This window comes from Arachis stenosperma, chromosome 3, assembly GCF_014773155.1.
Source record: "Arachis stenosperma cultivar V10309 chromosome 3, arast.V10309.gnm1.PFL2, whole genome shotgun sequence".
Lineage (NCBI taxonomy): Eukaryota > Viridiplantae > Streptophyta > Magnoliopsida > Fabales > Fabaceae > Arachis > Arachis stenosperma.
In genome coordinates this window covers 37897250-37909616 of record NC_080379.1, presented here as the reverse complement: position 1 = coordinate 37909616, position 12367 = coordinate 37897250, and positions in this window count along the sequence as shown.

The following is a 12367-nucleotide window of genomic DNA, read 5'->3' as shown; positions in this document are numbered from 1 at the left end:
AAATTAGGAAAAAAGATAGAGAATCTTTAATTTAGAAATGGAATATTTCATTAAATCAAACTGTTTGGTCATGGTAGGGACTTAATTGAAAAAAAAAAATTGGTGTAAGAACTCAATTAAAAAGAAAAAAAAGTATAAGGACCTAATTGAAAATTTTGCGAAACTATAGGGACCAACAGAGTAATTAAACCATTATTTTAATATACAATATGTTCAGTTATCTTATAAAAAGTAAATTTTAAGTTTTAGTTGTTATTTTTAATTAAAATTATATATAAAGTTATTTTAAAATTTTTTTGTTAAAATAAAAAACTAAAAAAAATTGGCCCCCTGATAAATATTGTCTAGCTTTGCCCCTGGTCCTTCTCCTCCATCATCCTCATCGTCATGATTATCATCGTCTTCTTTTTATACGTTTCGTCATTATCGTTAGCATCATTATTATTATCGTTATCGTAGAAATTTTGCCATATTGATGATGTAGCCTAATCCAAAATTGATTTAGATGTTTTTTGTTAATAATTCAGTCATTTTTGTGTGTTATTTTCAAACTCAGTTTGTGTGTTATAATCATTAAAAAAAATATTTCTGTGTATTTGTAGCAAAATTTTGGTATAAAACTAAGAAATTTATTTGTTATTGTAAAGAAATTTTGGTGTATTTGTATTCTGATAAATTTTACATAATTCAAAGTTCTTCCTCTTCTTCCTCTCATCTTCTGCTGCTATTTTTTCTTCTTTTTCATCATCATCATTTTCTTTCTTTTTTCTTATTCATCTTTTTCTTCTTATTTTATCTTCTCAAATTTCTTTCTTGTTTTACTCTCTTAACAAGAATAAAAACAAAGAAATCAAACAAAAAAGAAGAAGAAACACATAATGCTGCAAAATTACTTGGAAGAGGATGAATCTACATTCATTCAACTAAGAAAATAAAGAAATAAGAAAAAAAGAAAAAAATACATTAAAAAAATATTTTTGTATATTTGTAGCAAAATTTCGGTGTAGGAGTTCTGAATTTGAATTATTATTGTGATAAATCTGTTTCATTCTTATTTCGATGTAATTTGGAAACTTTTGGTATATTTTGAAAATTTTTTCCATGTATTTGTATTCTAATAAGTTCTGTATAATTCAAAACTCTTGCTCTTCCTTCTCCTTATCTTTTGATGTTGCTGTGTCTTTTTTTTCATCGTCATCATCTTTTTTTTTTCTTATTCATCTTTTTCTTCTTATTTTACTTTCTCAAATTTCTTCTTGTTTTACTCTCTTAACAAGAATAAGTACTTATTTGGACGCCATTAAGTTGATAAAAAAATATTTTTAATAAAATAAATATTTTTTTATTTTTTAACGGTTTGGTAAATTTCTAGTAGTAAAAGTAAAAGCACTAAAAAAAATAAAAAAGACATCTTTTTTGAGAAGTTAAAATTTACATCTTTTTTTTAAAGATCTTTTTTCTTTAAAAAAAATGTGATTTTCACGTAATAAATAAATAAAAAGGTACTTTATATCTATAACAATATATAATATCAATACTGAGTTTTTGGTCTCCAACTTTATGTTCCAATATTACCCTTAATGATAGAAGTTCTCCGTACATGCATGCGTTAGTTACTTTAAATAAAAAAAACTTCCACCGTTAACAATAACACATATTTTTCTATCTCATTTTCATTCCGTGTTTTCACTAATAACCGTAGAAACGCGTAACCTCTTCTTCAATTCTTCATTTTAATAATTTATCCTTTTCAATTTTTCTTAATTCTATTCTTTATTCTGAATGTGCTTCTCTGTATATAACAATTATTTGGATAAGTTTTTGTAATTTTCTTAACTAAATAACGATGATGTCAAATGTTAATTTTCGATGCCAGGTATGAAAGGAGAAAAAGAATAATTAGCAGTGATAAATAATTTTTGTATAGATCTTATCATTTTGTTTTGGGTATATTCTTTATGTGAGTATTTTATACCAAGAGTTTGATCTCATTCTTCTGTTATTAATTTTTTTAATCTCATTATTGGATTAGTAGTGCTTTTTCTCTCACCACTAGATGCACTCTTCTGTATTTTCATTATTGCCATCCTTTTCCTTCTTTCAACATCGTGATTGTATTGCCTTCATTTACTACAATTACAAATTATTACCTTTTAGTTAAATCTCATTTTTTTAAATTTTTTTTGTATTGAATGATATTATTTTTTATTTTTTTAAATTATTGATTATATAAAGTATTGTAATTAAAATTTGAGTATATAAATATTTATTTTAAATTAAATTAAATAAATTATATAACAAAAAATTTAATAATTTTGCATTTCACAATATTGTTTGGTATATATAACCCTGATTATTTGATGAGTTTAATTTTGATAGCATTGTGTAATTAGATACACGTGAAACTATTTTACACTAATAGAACATCAAAATTAAATTCTTATTTGATTAATATAGAAAAGACGCAAAAAAAAATTTACACCTACCAATGATTTGTTAAAATATTGATATGTTTATTTCCTAAACAATTAATGATATAGAGTACTGATATTTAAGTACGTGCAAATTCGTTCATAATTAAATTAAAATAAATAACTTATATTGCAAAAAAATTTATTAATTTAATATTATTCATTTGACATATGGTACTAATTATTTGATTGGCATATAAAAGACGCAAAAAAATTATACCTATCAATGGTAAAATAAAAAAATTCTCATGGATATTTTGCTAATCCTTTTTTGAATTTTTAATCAATTCTATGTTGGTTAATATTATTTTTTTATTGACTATTAAATAATATATAACACGAAAGATGTGGTAGGATAAAAATATTTATTAATTAATTTTTTTAAATAACCTGATAACACAATAAACATATAAATTTTTTATTATATATTTTTTAACGTTTCAACTTTTTCGATATTATACGGCCTAATTTAGATAGCCAAAACACAGTAAAATAAATAACAAGAAGATATATATAGAATTCTACTTTTTGTTATGTGGTACAAAGATGATATAATAATATAATAAATTAAAATAAAAATAAAGTAAAATAAATAAAAATAATAAGGTATAAAATTTTCCTTTTTTTTCTGTGGTACATAGATAAAATAATAATATAATAAACTGTAATATTCTGGTACAAAAGAACATATTAAGAGCCTTCTATTTTTTTATTTTAATTTTGTTAAAAATACTAATATCATTTATTTTTAACTTTTAACTTTTAAAATAAATGCAAAGATATGACCTTTTATGCATTAGATAATTTAAAAAATTTATTACAGAAGAAGTTAAGAATATGAGTGAGTGAGAGACAGAGAGAATTTTTTAACATATTCAATTTGAGTTATATCAAGTGATGATTAAGAAACAAATTAAAACTCTAAATTAAAAAAAATGCCTCTCTTTTTACAGTGTTTCACTTTAAGTAATTATTTTTTTATAGATAGTATTTAAGTGACAAACAAAATAATAAGAAGGTTTCTATTAGATTATGAAAACTAATGTCATCCTTATAGTAGGATCGTATTATTTCAAAACATGCAAAATAAAATAATAAATATAGTTTAATTAATTTACCCAATAAAACAAACGTACAACTTATATAAAAGTAGTCAAATATAAGAAATAATAATAGTCTTTTATTCTAAGGGCCTATATTAAATTGCAACTTAAATTTATAATTATTAGTTAAAAACTTACAATAATGTACTTGTTCATACCCTGGCCCAATAATAAAGGCCCAGGTCCAAAAGAAAGGCTTAGTCCAGAAGATTGAGCCTTATTACGCACCGACTTGGTGTCAAGAAGTCGGTATTGACTACGATTTGTTTTAAAGAAGTCGGGCACGAGATTAGCTGGCAGGTAAACACTCATTCAAATGAGTAACCGCCCCTAAAATCTCTCTAACCACTTCTTCGAACCATATCTTAACCTCCTTAAGATAAAGGGACGGTTAGCATCCTAAAAATATGGCACTACTCCAACGGTGGTTATTGGCTCACCACTATAAATACACTGACACCCCTCAGGTATCTCTAAGCCCAATACTCTCTAGACCTGCTCACACCCTTGCTAACTTAGGCATCGGAGTGTCTTTGCAGGTACCACCCCCCATTCACCCACGAGTACAAGTCGGAAGGAGGCTCCAACGTGCAGACTAGCTCAGAAGCCACCCTCCGCGGACGATTGGGCCATCCAATTCCATCCAGTCCATCAATCTCCGGTTACCCACCGTAACATTGGCGCCGTTGCCGGGGACCTGAGAGATCATCCAACGATGGCAGATAGATCCTACGAAGAAGGCCATGTGGAGACAGACTCTGAACAAGAGAATCTGGACACAGGCAACAACGATGTGGACCTCACCTTCCACCAAGAAATCGATAATCAACACATGAAAGGCACTTCCGGAATAAAGAATCCGAAGGTAAACTCCTCAGAAGGGCGCGAGTCAGAAAAAGAAGGACCACCCCATGTAACTGAACTCATGGGATTAGTCCACAGCCGCCTGGAACAATTAGAGCAGGAGCGAGAACGACAAAAGGAAACTGAAAAGAGCTTAAAAGAGGAGATGGAACGATGAAAAGAGTTAGAAAGAAAACTCTTAAAGTTGGAATCCTCCCTCAAAAGTCGCAACTCCCGCGACGAACAAGAAGAACCACCGTTAGGTGGGGAGGATCCCTTCAGTGAGGACATAATGAGGGCTAAAGTCCCGAGAAACTTCAAAAGCTCTGATATGGACCTCTATGACGGAACCACGGATCCTAAGCATCATCTAAGCAACTTCAAAAGTCGGATGTATCTAGCTGATGCTTCCGACACTACACGATGCAAAGCTTTTCCGACCACTCTATCGAAAGCAGCGATGAAGTGGTTCGATAGCCTCCCCCTGAGGTCGGTTACTAGTTTTGAAGACCTCTCGAGGAAGTTTTTGATGAGGTTCTCAATCCAGAAAGACAAAGTGAAACATGCACCGAGCCTCCTGGGAATAAAACAGGAGGTCGGAGAATCTTTACGAACCTATATGGAAAGATTCAACAAAGCATGTTTGGAGATTCAAGACCTGCCCACAGAGGCAGTCATAATGGGGTTAGTCAATGGACTTAGAGAAGGTCCTTTCTCGCAGTCCATATCCAAAAGACACCCCGCCTCCTTGAGTGATGTACAGGAGAGAGCTGAAAAGTACATCAACATGGAGGAAAACGCTAAATTAAGAGATCTGAGTTGGCGATCGGGGCCCCCTCCCTCAACAAAAGAGAGGGAAAGGGAAGCTAAGAAAAAGGAAGAACTCGGTCTCGAAAGGCCAAGAAAATATCACTCTTATACTCCTCTGAAAGTTTCTATAGTGGACGTATATAGAGAGATTTGTAACACAGAGAGATTGCCACCCCCTAGACCCATTAAAAATAAAAAAGGGGGAAGCCGCAACGACTACTGCGAGTACCATAAAATATATGGTCACTCTACAAACGATTGTTACGACCTTAAAAATGTGATAGAAAAGCTGGCTAGAGAAGGTCGGCTTGATAGATATCTCATAGAAAGGTCAGATGGTCAAGGAAAGAGAAAGCGAGACGACATGGATAGAAGAGACCCACCACCGCAAACTCCAGAAAGACATATCCATATGATCTCAGGAGGGTTCGCGGGAGGGGGACTTACCAAATCCTCTCACAAAAGACATCTCAAAAGAGTTTATCAGGTCAGAGAAGAGTCATCCGACCTCCCTACCATTTCATTCACAAAAGAAGATGGGCAAGGAATAATCCCTAGACATGATAATCGAGTAGTGATAACCATGATCCTAGCAAATGCCCATCTCCACAGAACCCTAGTAGATCAAGGAAGCTCGGCGGACATCCTTTTTAAGCCCGCTTTCGACAAGCTAGGGTTAGATGAGAAAGAATTAAGAGCATACCCCGACACCCTATATGGATTAGGGGACACGCCAATAAAACCACTAGGCTTTTTGCCCCTTCACACTACTTTTGGAAAAGGGGAAAAATCAAAGACTCTGAGTATAGACTTCATAGTCATCGATGTGGGGTCAGCATATAATGCTTTAATCGGCAGAGCCACCCTCAATCAACTCGGAGCAGTGGTATCCACTCCTCACCTCTGCATGAAATTCCCGACCTCAGCGGGAATAGCAACGGTAAGGGGAGACCAAAAATTGGCGAGGAAATGCTACAATGAAAGCCTAAATCTGAGAGGAAAAGGCAGAGAAGTTCACACGATAGAACTTGGGGGCGCAAGGGCCAAAGAAGAGCTGCGACCACAACCGGGAGGAAAAACCGAGGAAATACAGGTCGGTAAAGAGGAAGGGAAAAATACTCATATAGGAGCCAATCTAGGGGAAACCCTAAAACAAGGATTGGCTAAGCTCCTAAGAGATAACTCCGACCTTTTCGCTTGGAAAGCTTCGGACATGCCTGGGATAGATCCCGAGCTCATGTCCCACAAACTCTCGGTTTATCCAGGATCCCGACCTGTGCAGCAAAGAAGACGGAAGCTCGGCCTAGAACGAACCCTAATAGTAGAAGAACAAGTACAGGCACTCCTGGAAGCTGGCTTCATCAGAGAAGTCAAGTACCCAACATGGCTAGCCAATACAGTGCTAGTCAAAAAACAGAATGGCAAATGGAGAATGTGTGTCGACTACACCTACTTAAATAAGGCATGTCCCAAGGACCCTTATCCCCTACCAAATATTGATACCCTAGTGGATTCCAGCTCGGGGTATCAATACTTATCGTTCATGGATGCCTACTCGGGATATAATCAAATCCCGATGTACGAGCCCGACCAGGAGAAAACATCATTCATCACACCCAGAGCTAATTTCTGCTACGTAGTCATGCCATTTGGATTAAAGAATGCAGGGGCCACATATCAAAGGTTGATGAATAAAGTGTTTTCCCCTCATCTGGGAGGTCTAATGGAAGTATACGTCGACGACATGCTGGTAAAGACCAAGAAGGAAGTCGACCTCTTGTCAGACCTCTCTCATGTCTTTGACACCATAAGGCTGCACGGGATGAGATTAAACCCCGCAAAGTGCGCCTTCGCGGTGGAAGCAGGGAAATTTCTAGGGTTTATGCTAACACAAAGAGGGATCGAAGCTAACCCCGACAAGTGTAGAGCCATCCTAGAAATGAAAAGTCCGACTTGTTTGAGAGAAGTCCAGCAGCTAAACGGCCGACTTGCAGCTCTCTCCAGATTTTTGGCAGGCTCGGCATTGAAATCCCTGCCACTATTCTCCTTATTAAGAAAGGGATGCCAGTTCGAATGGACTCCTGAATGCGAGGAGGCATTCCAGGAGTTCAAAAAGTTTTTAAGCCAACCTCCTATTCTAACCCGACCAGTACCTGGGAAAGACCTCGTCCTGTACTTATCCGTAGCAAACAAGGCTGTCTCATCAGCCCTGATAAAAGAAGACGAGGTCGGACAACATCCAGTCTACTTCAGCAGTAAAGTTCTACAAGGCCCCGAACTAAGGTACCACAAACTAGAAAAGTTTGCCTACTCCTTAGTAATAGCCTCACGAAGGCTACGACCCTACTTTCAGGCCCATACAATAAGAGTCCGTACGAACCAACCCATGAAGCAAATCCTCCAAAAGACGGATGTTGCAGGGAGAATGGTCCAATGGGCAATAGAGCTTTCCGAGTTCGACTTAAGATATGAAACTCGGACAGCGATCAAAGCTCAATGCCTCGCCGACTTCGTTGCAGAATACGCAGGGGATCAAGAGGAAAAACCAACTACATGGGAACTTTATGTAGATGGATCCTCCAACAAAACGGGAAGCGGCACAGGCATAATATTGGTAGATGAAAGAGGAACCCAGATAGAGCTTTCTCTAAAATTTGAATTCCCAGCCTCAAATAATCAGGCAGAATATGAAGCCTTGATTGCTGGGCTAAAACTAGCAGAAGAAGTCGGTGCTACAAAGATGATGATATACAGCGACTCGCAAGTGGTGACCTCCCAAATAAGTGGAGAGTATCAGGCAAAGGACCCAAATATGAAGAGGTACTTGGAAAAAACTTTAGAATACCTCGGGCGCTTTGCAGAAACCGAGGTCAAACACATAACTCGGGATCTAAACAGCAGAGCAGACGCCCTATCCAAGTTAGCAAGTACCAAACCAGGTGGGAACAACAGAAGCCTGATCCAAGAAACCCTCCAGAACCCTCAGTAATAAAAGATAAACAAGAAGTACTTGAGGTAGTCGGTTTAGACCTCGGATGGATGAACCCTTTAGTTGAATACATGAAATTCGACATCCTCCCCAAAGAGGAGAAAGAAGCTAAAAAGATCCGAAGGGAAGCACAACACTACACCTTGGTGAGAAATATCCTTTACAGAAGGGGGATATCAACACCACTATTAAAGTGTGTACCGACCTCAAGAACTGACGAGGTGTTGGAGGAAGTACACAGTGGAATCTGCGGAAACCATCTCGGAGCAAGGTCATTAGCCAGGAATGTAATCCGAGCTGGATTCTACTGGCCGACCTTGTAGAAAGATGCCACAGAATTTGTGAAAAAATGTCAACCATGTCAGATGCATGCAAATTTCCACGTGGCTCCACCAGAAGAGCTCATCAGTATCACTTCTCCATGGCCTTTTGCAAAATGGGGAATGGATTTGTTAGATCCTTTTCCCCAAGCACCAGGACAAGTCAAATACCTGATCGTGGAAATAGATTATTTCACAAAGTGGATAGAAGCAGAACCATTGGCCACCATCACCGCCCAAAGAAGTCGGAGGTTCCTCTACAAAAATATCATCACAAGATATGGGATACCTTATTCCATTACTACAGATAATGGGACCCAATTCACCGACGCTACCTTCAGAAGCCTAGTAGCCAGTATGAAAATCAAACATCAGTTCACCTCGGTGGAGCACCCACAAGCCAATGGGCAAGCCGAGGCAGCCAACAAAGTCATACTGGCAGGACTAAAGAAGAGACTACAAGAAGCAAAAGGAGCTTGGGCTGAAGAGCTCCCTCAAGTGCTATGGGCTTACAGGACAACCCCCCAATCCGCCACTGGAGAAACGCCCTTTCGACTAGTTTATGGCGTGGAAGCAATGATACCAATAGAAATCAATGAGCAAAGCCCAAGGGTAATTCTCCACGACGAGATCGGAAACATACAAGGGCACAGAGAGGAGCTCGACCTGCTCCCCGAAGTCCGAGAAGATGCCTAGATAAGAGAAGCAGCGTTAAAGCAAAGGATGACTACAAGGTACAACAAAAAAGTCATTCGAAGAACATTTGCTCCAGATGATTTGGTTTTAATCAGAAACGACATTGGAGTCAACAAATCAGGAGAAGGAAAGCTCGCCGCAAATTGGAAGGGACCATACAAAGTCAATGAAGTTTTAGGAAAAGATTATTATAAAATAATCGACCTGAACGGCACCGAGCTCCCGAGGTCGTGGCATGCTTGTAACATGAAAAGGTACTATAGCTAAAAGCGAACTCTACTCCCTGATGTACTCTTTTCCCAACTTCATGATTTTTTCCCAAAAGGGTTTTTTCTGGAGAAGGGTTTTTAACGAGGCATCATAATAGAGGCTAAGGGAAATAGACTGTCAAACCCTTAGTAGCAAAAAGGTACCTCCCCGATTAATAAAGATCTTTTTTCATCTACGACATCTCTTATAAAATCCTTTTCATTTTTTATTTTTTGTCTTTCTACGAAACGCGCCGACTTAAGCTCGACAAAACGTGAAAATCCCATGAACCGACCTAAATGGTCGTCAGGATAAAACGACGAGGTACAAGTCGGTGTAAAGAGGTTATAAAAAGCCGATCGTAAAAACTCGGGAACAAATCCGACTCATAAGTCGAAACGAGATCCCGAGTAGAAAAGCTCGGGAACACTTCGATCCATAAATCGGAGTGAAGAACCGAGTAGAAGAAAAACGCATCGCAAAAATAACCTAAGTCATAAGAACTCGATAAAACAAAGTTGAGTATGAGGGATAACGAAAAGAGATAGGAAAACCTAGGAAGAAGTTTAAAGACTGTCCCAAAAGTCCTTAAACAAAAAGCTCAGAAAAACAAACAAGCCAAAGGTTTTTCAGAAAAGATCAACGGGACTTCGAAAAATCAGAAAAGCATACACGCATAAAGGTAACTTAAACCCTTATCCAAAAAAGGGTATCCATTTCGCTAACATAAAAATCCCTTATTAAAAAAGGGTACTTATAAAATATTTTGTTTACGGCCTTAAAAGGCCAAAAGAAATTGTTCAACCAACCAACAAGAAATAAAAGAGTTTAAAAAAGGGGGGACTCACAGGCCGAGCCCCCATATAGCCATAAAAAAGTTATTTTTTCAGAGAAGTAGACGGATCACCACCACCAGAGTCAGGAAGAGCGCCATCAGGACCAGGAAGAGAGGCAGCCACAGGAGATGAAGAGGAAATCGGAGGAATAACTGAAGAACTCGGAGTGTCCTTAGAACGAGGAGGGGACTCAATGATCCTCTGCCCCCGAGTCTTCAATTCTGACTCGGAAACGATCACGGGGGCAGGAGGATCCACGATAGCACCATCAATAACAACTTTGTCAGGATGTAAAGGAGAAAGATCCAAGTCGGGAGCAATAACTCTGACTTGCTCCAGAAAAATCCTCCAAGACTCCTCGGCACCATCAGCGATAGAGTCCTCCAACTCGGCGTACACATTCCGAGAATTCAGCAAATCCTTCTTCACAGACACAAGATCTTGAAATAAACTCTGGTAACTCTCCTGTGCTATCTTCCTCAAGTTTGCCTCCATGTTGCATTGGGCCCGCAGCTTGCTCTCCTTCTCCCGGAGGCTATCTCTCTCCGCCCTCAGTTTAGCTACCTCCTCCTTCAACTCCCTCTCGTGGTCCTGGTAAGAAAGAAGCCTCCCCTCCAACTCTTCAACCTTCGAGGTTACCCCCAAAGAGCTGAGAGGAGTCTTCTAAAAAATGTCCAAAAGCTTCCCACAAACACCCGCCGCCCTAAAACTCTCCTCAGCCAGAGCGGTGAGGTGGTTTCGAACAGAAACATCATCCATACTTATATGAGGATAGATGTTCTTTCGGACGAATGCGAGAGCATCCGCCTTAACCCCACCGTCAAAAGAAGAGCCAGACTCTAAAGTCTTGCGCTTCTTCTTCTCCGGCTCAGGAAGAAGTCGGGCGGAAGGGAGTGGCCGAGACAAAGTTGAAGAAATCACAATGGGCTGAGAGGGAGTCCCCACGTTTTGGGGAGGAGGAGGAGGAGGAGGAGGAGAGATGATTGCCCTGGCACCACCTGCCCTGGCCCGGGACTTTGCCTTAGCCTCCTGAACTCTCTGGTAAGATTCCTGAGCATTCTTCCTTGCCATGTCTGCAAAAGAAACAAATAGCAAAGATTACAAGTCGGCAAACCGAAAGTCGGCAGATACAAGTCGGAAATAAGGAATACATATGCTACCTAGTTGCGACTGAACAAAGGTCGGCGATCCCTGGAGGAATTTCCTAGTGTCCAAGTATGGGGCCCTCCCCCACACTTCTCGGAAAAAGCCCACAATGGCCGCCTCCACCTCGTCCAGGTCGTCTAGGCTGTACTTTTCACAAGGAGAAGCCTCCAGCCAGTATAAAGGAAAGCGAGGAGAGGAGTGGTCGTCCAGAAAAAAGGGGTGGTGACCCTCTACAGCTTGCACTTTGAAAAAGTAATTTTTAAAGTCATGGAAGGACTCGTCAAAAAGGGTAAAAATTCTCCGACCTTGTATGGCTCGGAAGGAAACCCATTGTTGTTTATTGTTTAGCCCATTAAAGGGCTTAGTCATGTGAAAAAGAAAGAAGAAAATCCTCAAAGAGGTCGGAAAGTCCAAAGCATGGCTAATAAACTGATAAATTTTCAAGAAACCCCAAGAGTTGGGGTGAAGTTGGGTAGGGGCAACTCGACAGTGGTGTAAAACAGATAATTCAAAATCTGAGAAAGGAAGAAAAACACCCAAACGGGTGATCATACATTCATACATAAAGAAAAAATGAGGGGCCGCATCATTGGCCCCCCCAAAACAAACCCGGTCTTCCGGACCCGGGATTACCAACTCATATTTTGGCTCGTCCTCCTCCGAAGTACAAACCCTGTGGTGAGTACGAAGATGAGTAATAAACTCAGCATCGACCAAGGGTTCCTCCCCCAGGACCGTAACATCAACCCACTGAGAAAGAACATCTACGGAAGCCATTTTATTTTTTCTTATAAAGGGTAACAGAAACCTACAAAAAGAAAAAAGAAAAGAAAAATAAAAAAACACGGTCTCTAAAGGGAGGAGACACGAAGCCAAAATCTACAAACCAACCTATCTACCCGCA